Source organism: Pinus tabuliformis, chromosome 3_2, assembly GCF_031772625.1.
Source record: "Pinus tabuliformis cultivar Carrire ecotype Pingquan chromosome 3_2, CPIR1, whole genome shotgun sequence".
In the NCBI taxonomy this organism is placed as follows: Eukaryota; Viridiplantae; Streptophyta; class Pinopsida; order Pinales; family Pinaceae; genus Pinus; species Pinus tabuliformis.
The window spans coordinates 852,618,459-852,643,026 of record NC_142302.1 but is presented as its reverse complement, the minus strand read 5'-3'; positions in this window follow the sequence as shown (position 1 = coordinate 852,643,026).

Below are 24,568 nucleotides of genomic sequence, written 5' to 3'. Positions count from 1 at the left end.
AATTTATCACAAGTTATCTAGAAACCCCATACAAAAACATCACATGTGTTTTCGTATCAAAGGATGGGCTTCCTCTCATAAACCAATAATTCATTGCTTCCATGTATACCTTGCAAAGGCTCTATCTTTTGACCCCGTTGTATTAAAGGCTCTTTCACCCACTGTTGATAATATCGGTGATATTCGAAAATATCGTGATATTTTTGGAAAAACGATATATCACCGAGAAAATATCACGATATTTTTTGTTTTGAAAATATCGGCTATATTTAAAATTTCGAAAAAAAAATATTTTTTATGCTTGCCGATATTTGTTGATATTTTTGCCGATATTACCGATAAGATGTTTTCTAGACCCTCGCCGATATTTTGCCAATACCAATATTTTCAACACTGTGTTCACCTACCCTGTTGATCATATGCTCCAAGTACAAACTCAAAGTACTATATGGAAGACACATGATCCTCATGCATGGGAGACATAACATATATGTTTTCTTGGAGAGTTCATTTCCCTGTCATTCTTACATTCTTCCTCATGCTAAAAGAACGTATCTCATTCTTACATTCTTCCTCGTGCTGAAAGAACGCATGCCTCCATAGTCGGAATTCAATAAAACCAACCTAAGAAGCCAATGATCTTGAAATATGTGTGATTTTGTGCCAAGATAGAGGTGTCGTGGCATAAGTGGAAGGAAGGAATTTTTCTAAATTTGAAGACAGAGTATAGTAAAAAACATGAAATCTCATTACGCACTAGTTCAAATCAATGTTCACTGCAAATAATATAAAGTGTCCTTCAAATCACATTATAAACTAGTCTGAATCATCACTTCATTGAGCCATGGTATATGAATTGTTAGGATACCCAAACAGTAGCAGTAGCTAAAAAGTTTTATGCCAACACTATGGAACTAGAGGGAATGGATCCAATGGAGATCAAGACCTTGCGTTGTGTTTTTCTGAGTGGAAGAAGTCCCTGGAAATTAAAATTTCCCTGGAGATAGGGACAAGCAACTAATAACAAACGGAAGCACTAAAAATGTATCAAGGAGTCAGGTTCCTGAAGGACATTATGCAAAGGGATGTAGTTATTGTTGAGGACTCCAACATAATCACAAGATCACTGAAGCAGTTCCCTCCTCCTAAGCCCTGGCATGCATCTATCATAAAATGGTCCTGCTACTTAATGCATTTAAATAAGTCCACTATTTTCAGGTTAGAAAAATATTCAACTCCCAAGTCAATCAGATGGCTAAGCAAGCAGTTTCAGTTGAGGACTCCAACATAATCACAAGATCACTAATGCAGGAAAGAGCTCCCTCCTCTTAAGCCCTGGCATGCATCTATCATAAAATGGTCCTGCTACTCAATGTATTTAAATAATTCCACTATTTTCAGGTTAGAAAAAGATTCAACTCCCAAGTCAATCAAATGGCTAAGCAAGCAGTTTTAGAAGACAAAGGAACTCTCTGAGTATGTATCGAGGGGGAGGAAAATCCCTCTACACCTCAATAACATCATCAATAAAAAGTCCCAAGGAGAGGAAGCATGAAAGGTGGGACTCTCTACCCAAATTGTGATACATGGAAACAAAAGGAGTTTGGCTCACCAAATAAGAAGGCACGGGGACAGTTTGCTAACAAAGAGTTTGATAACCAGGACAATTTGCTAACAGGGACAGTTTGATCATATGTTCCAAGTACAAACTCAAAATACTAATGGAAGACAGGTGATCCTCATGCATTGGAGACATAACATATACGTTTTCTTGGAGAGGCCTGAGACTGAAGCATAGCTTGACATTCTTTTTAATTACAGATTTGCTAAAATTTCACCTCATCCCACTCTAAAGTAGAATGGTTTAAAGAAAATGATTTGTTGATATTCCTACCTGAGAACAGAACTGGCAATTAAGTTCTCATATTTGGCTGCTCCTAGGATTAATCATTACATCATAGATGTGCATAGGTTATACATTAGAAGATATATACAATCATGTATATCCGTTATCACTGGGAAGTGCAAATGTCATAATTCAATGGAGCCACTTTTAATGTGCATTACAAAACACGAAGTACAAGTTTGATACATCTTTGAAGTCAAGTCCACTAGGAACTAGGCACTGTCTGATCAACGAGATTTTTGTAGGTCTAACAAATCCACAGTTGTGAATAATTATTCCCTACAAATACATGCCCAGGTGGACAAAGTTGCAATGGATCTTGAGCATTTTGTTAGCTACTTGAGCACTGAAGAGGTGCCTTTTGCATAATGAGTAGGGTCCAGGCTGATGATCATCAACTTTGCTACTTGTGCCATCTCAATACTCAAGACAAGGCTTTGAGTAGTGACAAAGTACAAGTCAGTGAGTGTGAGAAATAAGGGAGAGGTGCTAAGTTTTGTTATGCCACTGCCACAACTACATCTAGTAGAGCATACTTTGGATGAAAAGGTACCCTGCATCCTCTTGGGGTTATCTAATATGTCGTGACCTTAGGATGTTGGTAATGAAGGATGGAACTTCCAGTGATAGTTATGTTTACCAATGTTTTGGGATGGCCTTCAAAGCTAATCAATGATGACCCTCCCTGTTCTACTACGATGCAGGTGTTCAGGTGCCATATCATTTATTGTTCATTGTTTTGTTGATGTGACTCACCCTTCAAGGTTTTATTTATGTTGATGATTGTACTGGACTTTGGGCCAAGGGTCTATTTTGTTCATAACTTCATATTTTAGTTGGATCTAGGCATTTAGTGCATAGGGGATTTTTAATATTGCTCCTATGTTGACATTATGGTGGTGGTCCATCTATTCAAGCCACACATTCACACAATGGGTGGTGGATAATGGATATAGTGGGCAGGTATGGGTTTGTTGGAGGGTTACATGTTTGAGGTGGCATTTAACTGGAGGGAGGAAGACGGATAAAATCAAAATCTGTGACCAAGTTCATGGTGAAGACATGGAACCTTGGAGGGGCTGTTAAACCAATCTTTGTACGAGGAAGAAGGGAGGCAGCCCTATGCCCCCAACATGGCCGACAAAGAGGGGATCAAAATATATGCAGAAAATACATAAGTCAAAGGCCAAGGAGAAAGCAGATGAACCGAGTAGACTGCATCAGAGCTTTATAGGGGGTGCTCAGCGCAAGCTACTGCACCTGTTCCAGTGAACCCAATCATATTAACTACAAAAAAGGATTTGAATAAAAGAGAGAAGCATCTTTATGTTGGCTGCCTCCAGAAGCAACAAAAGAAAATATTAGAGTGTGATAGGAGAGGGTATTTTCATTTGAGTGCAATGCTTAATAAAACTTAGACGACCATTTTTTCCCTGAAACGCAATAAAGAGAAGCATTAAAACTTACTACACTGGAATTTTGCACAAGAGACACATAAGCCCGAATAGGATAATAGGATAGTGATTAAAACACAGTTAACAAACTTATAAACATTTATCAAATACCATCACACAAATGGCATGGTAAATATCAGCAAAAGGCACGGCTATTAGTGCAGCAACGATGAAGCATTTGGCACACGAAGAATATAGCAATGCAGCAGCTAGATATAGTATTTGAAAATGAAAATAGAAGATACTAGAATTCCATAGTTGACATTGTAACATAGTGCTTCGCACAGTTAAGAAAGAAAATAAACATAGTTAGAAAAGGCTACTGATTGCAGCAAAGTAGGCACTTAGACATAGCGAATTCAGATGTCCCATTTGTGGTTTGATATTCCTTTCTTTTGCTCTGCATAATGAATTTCCGAGAGGAAACCCACTGGGTACTCCCCCTCATTTTGAGAATGGTAGCCAGGGTAAACTAGATTCTTCAGGGCTCAAGGCCAGCTCAATTGTCAGCAATTAGCTCATGAAGAGAGCAAGCATGTCACAAAGTGGAATATGAACCCAGATGTAGGAGGATAACTAGTTTCCTCTCAATAACTGGAGCTACACCCAATTGACATGTGGTTTGATAATTGGCTAAATTTGATATATTTTTGTAAGACGGTTCTCTCATGGGGAGTGGGTACAGCAGATGGAGAATTACGTTAGATCAAGTCAGAAATGCGAGAGTAAATAGCCATGAGATAAAAATCTATGGGAGACAACTTTTTCGTGTATGTAGAGAAGGATACTAAGAGCAAGGCTTAATGTGCAAAGGTGGTGGTACGCAAAACAAAGAAAGAAAAAAAAGATCGAGGGGATAAACAGAAATGTCTGCTCTCGTTTATATATTTTGCTGATTTGAAAAAAAGCTTATTCATTTTCATTCTTTTTCCTTGTCTGTTTGTTGTCCCATTTTCTGCTGCTGTTGACTTCTTTCTCTTTGAAACCAGCCCATTTCTTTATCTCTTTATGTCATCATCCATTCTCTTTCAAAATGTTTCGATTAAAGGTTTGCCTCATGAATTTCACATAAACTCATCATCGATATCTATTGATCTTCACCATTTGAGTCTCAGCAGGACCATTTTTGTCTTTGATACCTATTGCCATGGTTCTTTCATACCTTCAAAGGAGACGCAGCTTCAACATGCAAAACCATGAGAAAAGCACTGGGAAAAGATGAAGAAGACAATGGAGATGTAGGACAGCAAAAATCTCTCTATTTCTAATTTATTAATTACAAATCAATGATAGTCTCAAAGTGTGGTAATTGAGAGGACAACTACCTTCAGAGTAAGTTCATTTTTTCCCTTTTTGAATGTAACATGGCATATTAAGGTTTAGGAATCCCCTGATAGGAAAGTATCTTTGAATTTAACACAACATATTAAGGTTTAGGAATTCCCTGATTGGAAAGTACTACTAACGAACACTTAAAAATGGAATTACCATACGTTGCGATATCCATGATGGTTGGATCACCAAGAAACTAGTATTGTTATGCAGCATGGATGGACTGTTAAATTTGAAGACAGAGTATGGTTGGATCACCAAGAAACTAGTACTGTTATGCAACATGGATGGACTGTTAAATTTGAGGACAGAGTATAGTAAGAAACATGAAATCTCATTACGCACTAGTTTAAATCAATGTTTACTGCATATGAGATAAGGTGTCCTTCAAATCACATTATACACTTGTCTGAATCATCACTGCATTGAGCCATTGCTAACAGACAGTTTGATAACAGAGACAGTTTGCTAACAGGGACAGTTTGATCATATGTTACAAGTACAAACTCAAAATACTAATGGAACACAGATGATCCTTATGCATTGGAGACATAGAATATATGTTTTCATAGACGTTATATGTTCACAACTAAAACTTCATTCCCTATGTGCCTTTCCACTATACGTGATTAATTAGCTTTACAAAAAAACCCTTTTCCAATCTATCTACTACCTGAGGTTATATAACCTTATCTTCTTCAAAAAAATCCTTACTTTATAACATAAGAAACATGATAGGAAGACTTCAAAAAAAAGTCTGTAGAATCTTTCATCACACCGTCAAGAACTTTTATATATTTATGGCAACAGGGGACAAAGTCAAAGTCCCCTTTGATAACTCATTTGTTGAAGTATTGAGTTCATGAAGAATGTCCCTGAAGAATCTTTGTCAAACTCTGTTGAAGTGTTGAGTTCATGAAGAATGTTCGTGAAAGAATTTCATTTAAAAGATATAATTGAGTTATAAAAGTCCACCAACAAATGACATAGATTTATATTTATTAATTAATGCTTTCCTATTGGCCTAATCAATACAAGCTTGGAATCACTCATGATCTACAACTACTTAACACCTCTAAGCATAACAACCTCAATAAGTTTTCTTAGGGAAGTAAACTATGCTTGGTTAGTTGATCCTCTATCGAGAGAATAATGAATATGGAAATAGTGATCAGGAATGAGAAAAAGAACAACACATACCCCACAAATGCAGGGATGGTCTTAACTAAAACCATAAATAAATAAACTCAAAATAAAAAGCTATCATTACTGATAGCTTAGGCTTCCTTGTGGGTATATCCTCCAACCTTTAATGAGCTAGATATAACAGAGCCAACAGTAATAGAAAGAAGGATTTCCTTGTCTTGAAAAATGCTAGAGTTCTTTGTTTACCAAATACCATATATGAGTAACACTACAAGAGCTTCAAAGCATTTAAGAAACTTATTAAAGAACCAAACTTATGCACATTCCATCAAAATAACATAGGACCAAGGAACCTTTGGCTTGAGCTCAATGAAAAATTTAAATAGGATTTGAACAATATAACGACAGGAGATAAACAAATGATGAACATTTTCCTCATTGTTTTTTCACAACAGACATTGATGAGGCTAACCTAACCTATTTTACTTCAACTTGCCCAAGTGAGAAGTTAATTTGATAAAGCTAACTACAATGTAATTATAATTTCCAAAGGAAAATGCAGTTATCATAATAAATCCCACCACCACTCACTTCTCTTGAAAATTGAGATTCCATAATTACCTTATACCTTGTTTAATAGTGAAATCACTTCTACTAACTTTTTGACACCAAACTGGAACATCTTTTATATCATCTTTAAGATTTCCTTGATCTTAGGCTTGACATTCTGGGTTATGATCTTCCAGTGATTTTTTTTTTAATTATTTGTGTTTATTATTATTATCTTCTCACTGGAAGTCTTGGTAGGCTAAAATTTCACCTCTTCCCACTCTGAAGTAAAATGATTTAAAGAAAATGATTTGTTGATATTCCTAAATGATAGTCTCAAAGTGTGGTAATTGAAAGCACAACTCCCTTCAGAGTAAGTTCATTTTTTCCCTTTTTGAATGTAACATGCCATATTAAGGTTTAGGAATCCCCTGATAGGAAAGTATCTTTTAATTTAACACAACATATTAAGGTTTAGGAATTCCCTGATTGGAAAGTACTACTAACGAACACTTAAAAATGGAATTACCATAAGTTGCGATATCCATGATGGTTGGATCACCAAGAAACTAGTACTGTTATGCAGCGTGGATTGACTGTTAAATTTGAAGAGAGAGTATGGTTGGATCACCAAGAAACTAGTATTGTTATGCAGCATGGATGGATTGTTAAATTTGAAGACAGAGTATAGTAAGAAACATGAAATCTCATTACACACTAGTTTAAATCAATGTTCACTGCAAATGAGATAAGGTGTCCTTCAAATCACATTATACACTTGTCTGAATCATCACTGCATTGAGCCGCGGTATACGAATTGTAGGGATACCCAAAGAGCAAGCAGTAGCTAAAATTATGTATGCCAACACTATGGAACTAGAGGGAATGGATTCAATAGAGATCAAGACCTTACGTTGTGTCTTTCTAAGTGGAAGAGGTCCCTAGAAATTAAAATTTTCCTGCAGAGAGGGACAAGCAACTAATAACAAGCAGAATCACTAACATTGCATCAAGGAGTCAGGTTTCTGAAGGACACCTCGAACTGATGATCTATATTAGTATATGTCAAACAAAAAATAAATTAAGGCCGCTTCAGTCCAATCCTAAAAAAAAACATATTGTAGGCAAACAAATTTGCAACTAACCAACCAATGTGAAATGAATTTCAATGAAATTATCAAATATACTACACAAATTAATGATATATATATACGAAAAATAGAGCATTTATCAACCAAAATTAAGACATCACGTCTATAAAATGCCAGTCATTGTACAATTGTTCTCTGCTTAAAAAAGTACCATACGAGTATTCCAAACAAAAACTATGGGGATTTTTGTTCTATATCAATAACATCGTCTAGTCCAATTGCCGAAAATACTAGTTAGTTTTGTCCTAAGCTATGTGGCCTCAACTAAGAAAGTCATCAAGAACAAAATGTTGGACTTATGGTTGAATCAACCTTTCACAACAAAGACACAGTGAATTATTTCATTCCAGACTTATGTCTCGACTTGTATATGGAAATGCAGTTTGTGTGGAGAACTACAGTAGTAAGGGTATCTCAGATGCCGAGCTTTGTCTATCTCATGATAGCTACAATGGTCATAGAGACAAACTATGAACAGTGGAAGTGACAAAGACACTGTTTGAAAGAAACCAGGGGATGGGGCCTGAAATTTCTTGACAAAAGCCTTCATAATTCAAAATCAATACATTCACATGATCAAGATGACTTTTTCAAGTCAGAATGCAACAATAATTTCGTAGTGAGCCCTACCCCAATTTCAACATGACGTCGATAAAAATGCTATTATGATGGCCCTCCCAAGAATGATTGGACTGAATTTCAACTTACAGTTCAGTCTTTCCACTACTTGTAAACATGGATATTTTCAATTTTGAGGGTTGGAAAATGTGTTTTTTAATGCTCCAGATGTTATTAACAAAAGGGGTTTATGTTTTGCAGGTCAGGGATTGTGCTATTGAACAAAATCTATGGCCATTTTGACGACTTGTGATGAGACTTACAGTTCAATCTTTCCACTACATGTAGGCATCGATATTTTCAATTTTGAGGGTTTATATGTTGCTTCATTGTGAAGGAAAATGTGTTTTTTAACGCTCCATATGTTGTTAACAAATGGGGTTTATGTTTTGCAGGTCAGGCATTGTGCTATTGAACAAAATCTATGACCATTTTGACGACTTATGATGGGACTTACAGTTCAGTCTTTCCACTACTTGTAAGCATGGATATTTTCAATTTTGAGGGTTTCTATGTTGCTTCATTGTGAAGGAAAATGTGTTTTTCAATGCTCCAAATTTTATTAACAAATGGGGTTTATGTTTTGTAGGTCATGCATTGTGCTATTGAACAAAATCTATGACCATTTTGACGGCTTATGTTGGGACTTGTTCCAACAGATAGTCCATGCCCAATGATATCAAAATATTCTATTCATGAAAAAGAAAGAGGGTGGTTTCGTATAAAGATGGAAGCCTCTCAAAGTAGTCTTCCTGAGAAAAAGGTGAAAGTTATTGTTGAGAAACTGACTAGGGATAGGTCACTGAAAGAACCACAAATTTGTATCTTTTCTGGACGTAATCTGGGTATCTCTCATCTCAAGCGTTCTTGTGGTAATATGTTATTGAAAATAATAAGACTTCTAGTAATATGCCATTGAAAATACACCAATTTGTGTATGTTCTGGACGTAATCTGGGTATCCCTCATCTCAAGCGTTCTTGTGGTAATATGCCATTGAAAATAATAAGACCTCCTAACATTTCTACCCAGAAAGTGCATGGTGAAGATGTTTCGAAAACGATAAAGGTTTTTCTGCTTATCAATGTACTTCAAAGAACTTCAAGGCAAGACAAAATGATGTCAAGTAGCTGGAACAATCTTAAAGAGGGCGAGGATATGGAAACAACAAAATGTACATTTATTTTATTCATATCAGAATGATATGTCAAGTAGCTTGTATTTTTCAATCTTGTACACTTATTTTATTCATATCATATAACTTGGATTGCAAAAAAGTGCTCTTAAGACATTGTGTTCTCATTGTGCAGATTCATGCAAAGCTCATGTCATGGTTGTAACTTGTAACTGGCTGTGCTCTGATTGGTTGGCTCTCCTGCTTCTCATTGTGCAGATTCATGCAAAGCTCATGTCATGGTTGTAAGTATAGGAATCCATAGACTGTGCCCTTACAAGCTTGGGTGAAGATGGCTCAACTTAGTTGTCAGAAGAACAATTATTTTCTCGGCCAATGAGGTAAATTGGATTCACCTTTATGATAGCATGAATACTAGTATTATTTCAGTCATTTTTGAGGCATTTCCATTCACATCTTATGATAAATAAATGTCTTTCAACTATTTGAATCATGGTACAATCACTACCTTGACTGCTTTAAAGGAAATTCACTACTCAAATGGATTTGGTTAGTACTCCCTAAATACGATTGTGGGAAGATTTGCTAGTTCAATCCTAAAAGATTTTATAGTTCAATCCTAAAAGATCCTATATCATGGAATCTGACAGTCCTGCTATTTTTTATGCCTACGATCTGAATTTATTCCTCGAGCCAGATGGTATAAGGAAGTCTCATCCTTTCACTGTCAATATTCATCTGGAAGACAAAGTTATTGGCATCTGTGATGGATATTCCTTGGTGGACAAACAAAGAGTATGTTATAAACACACAATTATTGAAGCTTTAAGTCAAACAAATCCATTTCCACCTATAGATAGCTCTATTGTTGACAATAACAAAGTTGGACAGCCCCAGAAGATTGATTAAACCTGTAAACCCTCAATGACATATACAACTACAGTGCTGAGAATGAAAACGATGTCAAGAAAATAATTGATGAAGAATACATGCTTGACCAAATAAAAAATTTCTCTCTGGACCACATCAAATGCAAATATGTTCTCTTCTCCATGAACATGTGGACAATCATTCATGCACTAGATTTTTAAAAGGAAATGTAGACAACAAACCTCTAACAAATCCACATGAAGTTAATGCTGAGGGACAATTTTCGGGCCTGGAAAAGGTGCACTCACAGGGATTAAATCACAGTGAAGAGAGGCTCATTTGCTGTCCCAAAAGAAGGTTCTTCATCACAGCAAGAGGCTTCCATACGCTGTCAAAGGGATCTCCAAAAGAGCCCTAGTTGCAGTCTTCTATTCGTAGCTAAGACGCAATCAAAGGGAGCCTAAATGAACCCCTAATCCACAATAAGAAAGAGACTCAATACACAGTCCTAAAGGATGTGTTTTAGGTGTTGTTCAAGTAAGGAGACCTAGCACGTCTTAGTATTTCAGTGGCAACATGATGATGACAGCATTGTGATTGAAACTATTCCTAAGCACTGTTTATAAGGTTGGTAACCTATAGTCATATTATATTAATGAAATCTGTCCTAGACCAAAGTTCAAATCAGTACACTCAGATTGAGTCTAAGTCCTTGTACGAGTGGTTTTGGTTGGTTAAGTAATAATACAGACTGTGCACATGGTACAATACCACCTCTCAGTGCCTCTAAGGTAAACGGTTGGCCTAGTGGTGCTCATCGCCAACATCAAGGTTTCTTGTTGCTGGCTAGTGTCCTAGTTACTAATGTCTACTACCCAATATTGTGACATTTTGATAGGTCGATGTACCAAAAACTAATACATTGCATTAGTGTTGGTTGACCTTAAGGTGTGCTTGATACAGTTAGCCCGAAATTTGACCTAGACTTGATGGACTATAGTCCCCAACCATGGAGTGAGAGTCCTTGAACCCCCTATCTAGATGAGCTAATGGATAATGTAGGATGATATGTTAATATCAAGGACAAGTTTGACATGGCATGTAGGTTAGTTGGGGTTTTTTTCACATTTAGGTGATGGGGAGCACTATTTTCCATCATTATAAACCAAAGGAATATAGATGTTGTATGGATGTTAATGTGAGGATAATTTTTCCACTAGACAAGGATGGCTTTGTTTGGGACCTTGGACATCATCTAAGGAGAAACACCATTATCATCCAAGGGCGTAAAAGTGGTTTTGGTTGGTTAATTAATAATACAGACTGTGCACATGGTACAAAACCACCTCCCAGTGCCGCTAAGGTGAACGGTTGGCCTAGTGGTGCTCATCGCCAACATCAAGGGTTCTTGTTGCTGGCTAATGTCCTAATTACTAATGTCTACTACCCAATATTATGACATTTTGTAGTTTTATGTACCAACAACTAATAAATTGCATTAGTGTTGGTTGAACTTGAGGTTTCCTTGATACAGTTAGCCCGAAATTTGACCTAGACTTGATGGACTATAGTCCCCAACCATGGAGTGAGAGTCCTTGAACCCCCTATCTAGATGAGCTAATGGATAATGTAGGATGATATGCTAATATCGGGGACAAGTTTGACATGGCATGTAGGTTATTTGGGGCTTTTTGCACAATTAGGTGATGGGGAGCACTATTTGCCATCATTATAAACCAAAGGAATATAGATGTTGTATGGGTGTTAATGTGAGGATAATTTTTCCCCTGGACAAGGATGGCTTTGTTTGGGGCCTTGGACATCATCTAAGGAAAAACACCATTATCATCCTAGGGAGTACGAGTGGTTTTGGCTGGTTTAGTAATAACACAGACTGTGCACATGGTACAAAACCAACTCCCAGTGCCTTTAAGATGAATGGTTGGCCTAGTGGTGCTCATCGGCAACATCAAGGTTTCTTGTTGGTGGCTAGTGTCCTACTTACTAATGTCTACTACCCAATATTGTGACATTTTGATAGGTCGATGTACCAACAACTAATACATTGCATTAGTGTTGGTTGACCTTGACGTGTCCGTGATACAGTTAGCCCGAAATTTGACCTATACTTGATGGACTATAGTCCCCAACCATGGAGTGAGAGTCCTTGATCCCTCTATGTTGATGAGCTAATGGATAATGTGGGATGATATGCTAATATCGAGGACAAGTTTGACATGGCATGTAGGTTAGTTGGGGCTTTTTGCACAATTAGGTGATGGGGAGCACTATTTTCCATCATTATAAACCATAGGTATATAGATGTTGTATGGGTGTTAATGTGAGGATAATTTTGCCCCACAAGGATGGCTTTGTTTGGGGCCTTGGACTTCATCTAAGGAGAAACACCATTATCATCCCAGGGTGTACGAGTGGTTTTGGTTGGTTCAGTAATAACATAGACTATGCACATGGTACAAAACCACCTCCGAGTGCCTCTAAGGTGAATGGTTGGCAGAGTGGTGCTCATTGCCAACATCAGGTTTTCTTATTTGTGGCTAGTGTCCTACTTACTAATGTCTACTACCCAATATTGTGATATTTTGATAGGTCGATGTACCAACAACTAATACATTGCATTAGTGTTGGTTGACCTTGAGGTGTCCTTGATACAATTAGCCCGAAATTTGACCTAGACTTAATGGACTATAGTCCCCAACTATGGAGTGAGAGTCCTTGATCCCTCTATCTCGATGAGTTAATGGATAATGTAGGATGATATGCTAATATCGAGGAAAAGTTTGACATGGCATGCAGGTTAGTTGGGGCTTTTTGCAAAAAGGTGATGGGGAGCACTATTTTCCATCATGCCTCTAAGGTGAATGGTTGGCAGAGTGGTGCTCATTGCCAACATCAGGTTTTCTTATTTGTGGCTAGTGTCCTACTTACTAATGTCTACTACCCAATATTGTGATATTTTGATAGGTCGATGTACCAACAACTAATACATTGCATTAGTGTTGGTTGACCTTGAGGTGTCCTTGATACAATTAGCCCGAAATTTGACCTAGACTTAATGGACTATAGTCCCCAACTATGGAGTGAGAGTCCTTGATCCCTCTATCTCGATGAGTTAATGGATAATGTAGGATGATATGCTAATATCGAGGAAAAGTTTGACATGGCATGCAGGTTAGTTGGGGCTTTTTGCAAAAAGGTGATGGGGAGCACTATTTTCCATCATTATAAGTATATAGATGTTGTATGGGTGTTAATATGAGAATAATTTTGCCCCACAAGGATGGATTTGTTTGGGGCCTTGGACATCATCTAAGAAGAAACACCATTATCATCCCAAGGCGTACGAGTGGTTTTGGTTGGTTCGGTAACCCAACACGACTTCCTAAGAATAGTAAATCCTCCTTACTACTACTGTGTGGTGATCGAGGAAACAAGATCTGGGTTTTTATTGCTTTTCGGAGGGATTCCTCCACTCAAGGAGTTTTCCTCCTATCCACTTGTACAAACAATAGGCTTGAGTAGGATAATAGGATTAGAAGAAAATCATAGGAAAACATGTGAATAATATGAGAGGTTTAGATTCCAAGAATTTTTTGTAACTTTGCAATGTACAAAGTTACAAACAACATGTTTGTTAATCGAAGTGATATTTGATTTCAGCTCTTAGTTTAGCTTTTTTCTAAGGTTTTTAAGTTTCCTTGTGTTAACTTGGCCCATTGACCTAGGTGGTCAATATCCCTCTTGTATCATTTATGTTCACATATTTGTTTATGAGCAATTTTTTCTTACAGCTTATCTTAACATTTGTCGACGATAGTTGTAGCACTCTTACACTAGTTAGATATAATTTTTACTTTGAATTTAGTTCATTTCCATTACTATTTTTAATTTTTTCTTCATTATGTGTTATTCATTGTTACTTACACTCTACTCTATTTTACAACTACAAAAAACACTACAACCTCATCCTTGCATTTTGGTAGATTAACCGTACCACAAGTTGTTTTAATGCATTGGATATGTTCACTTTCCAATTTTCCAACTTCTCATCAGCATCATTGCCATCCAATATCACATTTAGCATATTCAGCTTCACATTAGACTATTTCTTGTAGAAAAATAAGGACCCCTGTAGCAGTTTGCAACCCAACTTCTAAGCTTGCCCAAATTCACATGAAACATAAGATAATCCGTGATTCAATGATTTGGGAAACTTTTGAACAGACAGATAATTAGTGATCCGTGTGCTTCGATAATCCGTGATCCGTGTGCTTCGATAATCCGTGATCTATGTGCTTTGAGGAGTGGATGCACACATTATCTCCAATGTGGTCGGGGAGTATCCTGTAGCATTAAAAGGTGAGGCGCATCTGTCAACAACCCTTCCGAACGGCCAAGACAGTTTTATAAGCTCTGGATTTAATACCATTTTTTTCTGTGAGGCCGATCTTCCATAGTTTTTGCCTAAAACAAGTATGTGTTTAGGCTTTCTGTTTGTTTTATTAAAAACTAGCTCTTTGAATAAATTATTATCATATCCTATTGCCTGTTCAGATTGTTGGGGCTACCTTTAGATTATATCCTTTTGATTTTGCAGACTTTAAACACATATCCAACCCATTTCCTTGTAAGCTCTACTAAGCATAGGATGATAATACGTTGCATTTTCTTGGATCAGATTCCAGCTTAGTTATTTCCTCTGCTTTTGGGCATATGTAAAGTTAAGTGCATTTTAATGGAATTTGATTACTTGTTTCTTTGTGTTAAGATATTTGCAAATTTCCTTGCTGACACTCTGACATCAATGTAAGTTCATCCATATGGCATGAATAGGATGCTCATCAAACTGAGTCAAACATGGTCAAACCTTGACCCAATACAGCGCCCAAAAACACTGATAACTGCTTGCTACACTAGCTGTAACTGATTTATGAGATATGGCGTCAACATCCAATCCTCTTCCTTCACACAGTTACCAATCCATTACTTAGAGGTGCAGCTCCACCATTATCATGCTTTCAAGTCAATACCTTTGCTGCTAGCTATGTCATGTGGTCTAGCCTAGTAGCAAGTCTGGCCTCTGATCTTCAATCAACAAATAATATCAATGCAGTAGTATAAGTCGTACAAGGACTTAGACTCAATCTGAGTGTATTGATTTGAACTTTGGTCTAGTACAAATTTCATTAATATAATATGACTATAGGTTACCAACCTTATAAACAGTCCTTAGGAATAGTTTCAATCACAATGCTGTCATCATCATGTTGCCACTGAAATACTAAGACGTGCTAGGTCTCCTTACTTGAACAACACCTAAGACACATCCTTTAGGACTGTGTATTGAGTCTCTTTCTTATTCTGGATTAGGGGTTCATTTAGGCTCCCTTTGATTGCGTCTAAGCTATGAATAGAACACTGCAACTAGGGCTCTTTTGGAGATTCCTTTGACAGCGTATGGAAGCCTCCTTGCTGTGATGAAGAACCTTCTTTTGGGACAACAAAGGAGCCTCTCTTCACTGTGATTTAATCCCTGTGAGTGCACCTTTTCCAGGGCCCAAAATTGTCCCTCAACATTAACATCATGTGGATTTGTTAGAGGTTTGTTGTCTACATTTCCTTTTAAAAATCTAGTGCATGAATAATTGTCCACATGTTCATGGAGAAGAGAACATATTTGCATTTGATGTGGTCCAGAGAGAAATTTTTTATTTGGTCAAGCATGTATTCTTCATCAATTATTTTCTTGACATCGTTTTCATTCTCAACACTGTAGTTGTATATGTCATTGAGGGTTTACAGGTTTAATCAATCTTCTGGGGCTATCCAACTTTGTTATTGTCAACAATAGAGCTATCTATAGGTGGAAATGGATTTGTTTGACTTAAAGCTTCAATAATTGTGTGTTTATAACATACTCTTTGTTTGTCTACCAAGGAATATCCATCACACATGTCAATAACTTTGTCTTCCAGATAAATATTGACAGTAAAAGGATGAGACTTCCTTATCCCACCTAGCTTGAGGAATAAATTCATATCGTAGGCATAAAAAGTAGCAGGACTGTCAGATTCCATGATATAGGATCTTTTAGGATTGAAGTATAAAATCTTTTATGATTGAACTAGCAAATCTTCCCACAATCGTATTTAGGGAGTGCTAACCAAATCCATTTGAGTAGTGAATTCCCTTTAAAGCAGTCAAGGTAGTGATTGTACCGTGATTCAAATAGTTGAAAGACATTTATTTATCATAAGATGTGAATGGAAATGCCTCAGAAATCACTGAAATAATACTAGTATTCATGCTATCATAAAGGTGAATCCAATTTACCTCATTGGCCGAGAAAATAATTGTTCTTCTGACAACTAAGTTGAGCCATCTTCACCCAAGCTTGTAAGGGCACAGTCTATGGATTCTTATACTTACAACAATGACATGAGCTTTGCAGGAATCTACACAATGAGAAGCAGGAGAGCCAACCAATCAGAGCACAGCCAGTTACAAGTTAGAACCATGACATGAGCTTTGCATGAATCTGCACAATGAGAACACAATGTCTTAAGAACACTTTTTTGCAATCCAAGTTATATGAAAGGAATAAAATAAATGTACAAGATTGAAAAATACAAGCTACTTGACATATCATTCTGATAGGAATAAAATAAATGTACATTTTGTTGTTTCCATATCCTCGTCCTCTTTAAGATTGTTCCAGCTACTTGACATCATTTTGTCTTGCCTTGAAGTTCTTTGAAGCACATTGATAAGCAGAAAAACCTTTATCGCTTCTGAAACATCTTCACCATGCACTTTCTGGGTAGAAATGTTACGTCTTATTATTTTCAATGGCATATTACCACAAGAACGCTTGAGATGAGGGATACCCAGATTACGTCCAAAACAAATACAAATTGGTGTATTTTCAATCGCATATTACCACAAGTCTTATTATTTTCAATGGCATATTACCACAAGTCTTATTATTTTCAATAGCATATTACCACAAGAACGCTTGAGATGAGATGGATTACGTCCAGAGAAGATACAAATTGGTGGTTCTTTCAGTGACCTATCCCTAGCCAGTTTCTCAACAATAACTTTCACCTTTTTCTCAGGAAGACTAATTTGAGAGGCTTCCATCTTTATATGAAACCACCCTCTTTCCTTTTCATGAATAGAAGATTTTGATATCATTGGGCATGGACTATCTGTTGTAACAAGTCCCAACATAAGTCGCCAAAATGGTCATAGATTTTGTTCAATAACACAATGCCTGACCTGAAAAACATAAACCCCGTTTGTTAATAACATATGAAGCGTTAAAAAACACATTTTCCTTCACAATGAAGCAACATAGAAACCCTCAAAATTGAAAATATCCATGCTTACAAGTAGTGGAAATACTGAACTGTAAGTCCCATCATAAGTCGTCAAAATGGTCATAGATTTTGTTCAATAGCACAATGCCTGACCTGCAAAACATAAACCCCGTTTGTTAATAACATCTGGAGCGTTAAAAAACACATTTTCCTTCACAATGAAGCAACATATAAACCCTCAAAATTGAAAATATCCATGCTTACAAGTAGTGGAAAAACTGAACTGTAAGTCCCATCATAAGTCGTCAAAATGGCGATAGATTTTGTTCAATAGCACAATGCCTGACCTGCAAAACATAAACCCTGTTTGTTAATAACATCTGGAACATTAAAAAACACATTTTCCAACCCTCCAAATTTAAAATATCCATGTTTACAAGTAGTGGAAAGATTGAACTATAAGTTGAAATTCAGTCCAATCATTCTTGGGAGGGCCATCATAATAGCATTTTTATCGACGTCATGTTGAAATTGGGGTAGGGCTCACTGCGAAATTATTGTTTCATTCTGACTTGCAAAAGTCATCTTGACCACGTGAATGTATTGATTTTGAATTATGAAGGCTTTTGTCAAGAAATTTCAGGCCCCATCCCTTGGTTTCTTTCAAATAGTGTCTTTGTCAGTTCCATTGTTCATAGTTTGTCTCTATGACCATTGTAGCTATCATGAGATAGACAAAGCTCGGCATCTAAGATACCCTTACTACAGTAGTTCTCCACACAAACTGCATTTCCATCGACAAATCGAGACATAATTCTGGAATGAAATAATTCACTGTCTTTGTTGTGAAGGTTGATTCAACCATAAGTCCAACATTTTGTTCTTGATGACCTGCTTAGTTGAGGCCACATAGTTTAGGACAAAACCAACTAGTATTTTCGGCAATTGGACTAGACGATGGTATTGATATAGAACAAAAATTCCCACAGTTTTTTTTTGGAATACTCGTATGGTACTATCTTAAGCAGAGAACAATTGTACAATGACTGGCATTTTACAGACGTGATGTCTTAATTTTGGCTGATAAATGCTCTGTTTTTCGTATATATATCATCAATTTGTATAGTATATTTGATAATTTCATTGAAAATTCATTTCACATTGGTTGGTTAGTTGCAAATTTGTTTGCCTCCAATAAGTTTTTTTTAGGATTGGACTAAAGCGGTCTCAATTTATTTTTTGTTTGACATATACTGATATAGATCATCAGTTCGAGGTATCCCTCAAAAACCTGACTCCTTGATGCATTGTTAGTGCTTCTGCTTGTTATTAGTTGCTTGTCCCTATCTGCAGGAAAATTTTAATTTCTAGGGACCTCTTCCACTTAGAAAAACACAACGTAAGGTCTTGATCTCCATTGAATCCATTCCCTCTAGTTCCATAGTGTTGGCATAAATAATTTTAGCTACTGCCTACTCTTTGGGTATCCCTATAATTCATATATCGTGACTCAATGCAGTGATGATTCAGACAAGTGTATAATGTGATTTGAAGGACACCTTATCTCATTTGCAGTGAAAATTGATTTACTATACTCTGTCTTCAAATTTACTAGTCCATCCATGCTGCATAACAGTACTAGTTTCTTGGTGATCCAACCATACTCTCTCTTCAAATTTAACAGTCAATCCATGCTGCATAACAGTACTAGTTTCTTGGTGATCCAACCATCATGGATATCGCAGCTTACGCTAATTCCATTTTTAAGTGTTCGTTAGTAGTACTTTCCAATCAGGGAATTCCTAAACATTAATATGTCGTGTTAAATTAAAAGATACTTTCCTATCAGGAGATTCCTAAACCTTAATATGCCATGTCACATTCAAAAAGGGAAAAAATGAACTTACTCTGAAGGCAGTTGTCCTTTCAATTACCACACTTTGAGACTATCATTTAGGAATATCAACAAATCATTTTCTTTAAATCATTTTACTTCAGAGTGGGAAGAGGTGAAATTTTAGCCTACCAAGACTTCCAGTGAGAAGATAATAATAATAAACACAAATAATTAAAAAAAAAATCACTGGAAGATCATAACCCAGAATGTCAAGCCTAAGATCAAGGAAATCTTAAAGATGATATAAAAGATGTTCCAGTTTGGTGTCAAAAAGTTAGTAGAAGTGATTTCACTATTAAACAAGGTATAAGGTAATTATGGAATCTCAATTTTCAAGAGAAGTGAGTGGTGGTGGGATTTATTATGATAACTGCATTTTCGTTTGGAAATTATAATTACATTTTAGTTAGCTTTATCAAATTAACTTCTCACTTGGGCAAGTGGAATTAAAATAGGTTAGGTTGGGCCTCATCAATGTCTGTTGTGAAAAAACAATGAGGAAAATGTTCATCATTTGTTTATCTCCTGTCGTTATATTGTTCAAATCCTATTTAAATTTTTCATTGAGCTCAAGCCAAAGGTTCCTTGGTCCTATGTTATTTTGATGGAATGTGCCTAAGTTTGGTTCTTTAATAAGTTTATTAAATGCTTTGAAGCTCTTGTAGTGTTACTCCTATATGGTATTTGGTAAACAAATAACTCTAGCATTTTTCAAGACAAGGACATTCTTCTTTCTATTACTGTTGGCTCTATTATATCTAGCTCATTAAAGGTTGGATGATATATCCACAAGGAAGCCTAAGCTATCAGTAATGATAGCTTTGGATTTTGAGTTTATTTATTTATGGTGTTAGTTACGACCATCGCTGCATTTGTGCGGTATGTGTTGTTCTTTTTCTCATTCCTGATCACTATTTCCATATTCAATAATCTCTCGATAGAGGATCAACTAACCAAGCATAGTTTACTTCCCTAAGAAAACTTATTGAGGTTGTTATGCTTAGAGGTGTTTAGTAGTTGTAGATCATGAGTGATTCCAAGCTTGTATTGATTAGGCCAATAGGAAAGCATCAATTAATAAATATAAATCTATGTCATTTGTTGGTGGACTTTTATAACTCAATTATATCTTTTAAATGAAATTCTTTCACGAACATTCTTCACGAACTCAACACTTCAACAGACTTTGACAAAGATTCTTTTAGGGACATTCTTCATGAACTCAATACTTCAGAAAATGTGTTATCAAAGGGGACTTTGACTTTGTCACCTGTTGCCATAAATATATAAAAGTTCTTGACGGTGTGATGAAAGATTCTACAGACTTTTTTTTGAAGTCTTCCCATCATGTTCCTTATGTTCTAAAGTAAGGATTTTTTTGAAGAAGATAAGGTTGTATAACCTCAGGTAGTAGATAGATTGGAAAAGGGGTTTTTTGTAAAGCTAATTAATCAAGTATAGTGGAAAGGCCCATAGGGAATGAAGTTTTAGTTGTGAACAGATAACGTCTATGAATATGTATATGTTATGTCTCCAATGCATGAGGATCACCTGTCTTCCATTAGTATTTTGAGTTTGTACTTGGAACATATGATCAAATTGTCCCTGTTAGCAAATTGTCTCTGTTATCAAACTGTCCCTGTTAGAAAACTATCTCTGTTATCAAACTGTCCCTGTTAGCAAACAGTCTCTATTATCAAACTGTCTGTTAGCAATGGCTCAATGCAGTGATGATTCGGACAAGTGTATAATGTGATTTGAAGGACACCTTATCTCATTTGCAATGAACATTGATTTAAACTAGTGCATAATGAGATTTCATGTTTCTTACTATACTCTGTCTTCAAATTCAACAGTCCATCCATGCTGCATAAGGGTACTAGTTTCTTGGTGATCCAACCATACTCTGTCTTCAAATTTAACAGTCCATCCATGCTGCATAACAGTGCTAGTTTCTTGGTGATCCAACCATCATGGATATTGCAACGTATGGTAATTCCATTTTTAAGTGTTCGTTAGTAGTACTTTCCAATCAGGGAATTCCTAAACCTTAATATGTTGTGTTAAATTAAAAGATACTTTCCTATCAGGGGATTCCTAAACCTTAATATGCCATGTTACATTCAAAAAGGGAAAAAATGGACTTACTCTGGAGGCAGTTGTCCTCTCAATTACCACACTTTGAGACTATCATTTATTTGCAATTAATCAATTAGAAATAGAGAGATTTTGCTGTCTACATCTCCATTGTCTTCTTCATCTTTTCCCAGTGCTTTTCTCATGGTTGTGCATGTTGAAGCTGCTTCTCCTTTGAAGGTATGAAAGAACCATGGCAATAGGTATCAGAGACAAAAATGGTCCTGCTGAGATTCAAATGGTGAAGATCAATAGATATCGATGATGAGTTTATGTGAAATTCATGGAGCAAACCTTTAATCGAAACATTTTGAAAGAGAATGGATGATGACATAAAGAGATAAAGAAATGGGTTGGTTTCAAAGAGAAAGAAGTCAATAGCAGCGGAAAATGGGACAACAAACAGACAAGGAAAAAGAATGAAAATGATTAAGCTTTTTTTCAAATCAGCAAAATATATAAACGAGAGCAGACATTTCTGTTTATCCCCTCTATCTTTTTTTTCCTTTCTTTGTTTTGCGTACCACCACCTTTGCACATTAAGCCTTGCTCTTAGTATCCTTCTCTACATACACGAAGAAGTTGTCTCCCATAGATTTTTCTCTCATGGCTATTTACTCTCACATTTCTGACTTGATCTAACGTAATTCTCCATCTGCTGTACCCACTCCCCATGAGAGAATTGTCTTACAAAAATATATCAAATTTAGCCAATTATCAAACCACAGGTAAATTGGGTGTAGCTCCAGTTGTTGAGAGGAAAGTAGTTATCCTCCTACATCTGGGTTAATATTCCACTTTGTGACATGCTTGCTCTCTTCATGAGCTAATTGATGACAGTTGAGCTAGCCTTGAGCCCTGAAAAATCCAGTTTACCCTGGCTACCATTCTCAGAATGAGGGGAAGTACCCAATGGGTTTCCTCCGGAAATTCATTATGCAGAGAAAAAAAGGAATATCAAACAACAAATGGGACATCTGAATTCGCTATGTTCAAGTGCCTACTTTGCTACAATCAATAGCCTTTTCTAACTATGTTTATTTTCTTTCCTAACTGTGCCAACCACTATGTTACAATGTCAAATATAGCATTCTAGTATCTCCTATTTTTCATTTTCAAATACTATATCTAGCTACTGCATTGTTGTATTCTTCGTGTGCCAAATGCTTCATCGTTGCTGCACTTATAGTCATGCCTCTTGATGATATTAACCATGCCATTTGTGTGGTATTTGATAAATGTTTAGCTGATTATTTAATTGAAGTACTAGGTCCATCATCTCTTCATGATTGGTTTGGCTCTCCAGGACCTCTTTAGTTTGTTGGTGTTCTAAATGAGGAAGCTTTCACTATTTCTGGAGAGATGCTATATTCTCATTTTTCTTTTTGATCAACTTCTCAACTGCCTTAATGTCACTAGGATCATGGCCCGACTCAATAACCAAGTCCTCCAATGACTTGATCCTATTTTCTTTGGCCTGTGAAGAGGCCTTCTCCAATTTGTATTGGGTTGTTACATTATCCATTGAACCCAGCAGCCTGTATGCAGCCATGGCCTTTCCTGTAAGGGTGGAGTAGATCATCTCTCCAACCTGTTTATGAAACTCTATCTGGTCAATAGGATGAACATCCCTGGCCAATACCTCAAAATTACTTTTCTTGTAATCTGTCGAGGTCTTTGGTTGTTGAACATTGGGCTACATAAATGAGACCTGCATCTTTCCTGCTTTGATGTCAAATGCTGACATCAACCTGCTCTGGTTGGCTGGTGTATGCTTTAAGTATTGGTCGTATGTCTCAACCTTCAACTTCTCATTCCTCATCTTTATTTCCTTTTACTTGTCTTTGATGTCTCTTTCTCTGTCATCTGGTCTGGTAAAGGAAGAAACCTCAACACGCATCTATCTCTCAATCATTTGAGTGTTGCAGGTTGATGGTTTTTGTATTTCACTTGAAGCAGTTGTGTCCTTGTTTCTTTGCCCCATTGTTTCAGTGTCAATTATTTCCACTGATTCAAAATTTTCTCCATGGCAGAACTAGAACCCTCCTCCCTGTTTCTTTTTGGATTCCTGTCCTCATTGGCTGGGGTCTGTAAAATAGGAGGATTACTCATTGGTTCCCCTAGTTTTGGAACTTGCAGGAAAGAACTCTGGTCAATTTGATTTTCAACATCAATAAGTGTGTTCTCAACATCCACAACTGTGTTATCCATGGCAATCGATGTATTTTCTAACCATTCAGATTGGTTGGCAAACTATTCAATATCGGGTCTTGGGTGGTGGATGAAAGGTCCCAATTTGACCTTGATTCTCAATTTTTTTATGACCCCATGGGGGTCATACTGCCATATGAAGCTATTTCTGAACTTCATTTGTTGCAACATCTTGTCAGCCTCACGTCCAGCTTCTCTGTTATTACATATGAAGGGGCCCAATTGGTTCTTTATTTTAAATTGGGTCTTCTTCCTCGTTGCTAAGAAATTGACCTCATCTAAATTGATGATTTGCCTAAAATATTCAAGTGCAAATATCCTCATAGGGAGGTATTTGGGAAGCTTACAAGGGGCTAGTTTGCAGCCATAAACCTTGATCTCAGTGTGGTTCTGTGATCTTATATTCACCATATGAGTGACATCAGTTAAAGATTTATTAAACTAAGGTATTACAGATTCATGTGCTGGTGTGTGTATGTGTTATGTGTTATTGAAGCAACGGATCGATTAGATTGCCAATACACAGACAATAAAATGGAAAGACAGCAGAGAAATACAGTGAGCAAATATAAAGACACAAGCAATTTTAATAAGGAGTTCACCCTATTCTCCAGGGCTACATCTCCAGTCCAGCTTTCAATGGTGGCCTTGTTTTATTGTTCCTTTAAGCAAGGAAATTACAATACAGGGACTCAATGTGAGTTCTCTTGCAGCAGGTTTTGCTTGGCAGGGTAGTTCTTGGATTCCCCAAGCCACTTAAGTACACAAACTTCTTCTTCCTACCAACTCTGTGACCTTCTGGTCTACAGTGGAAAGAGCCA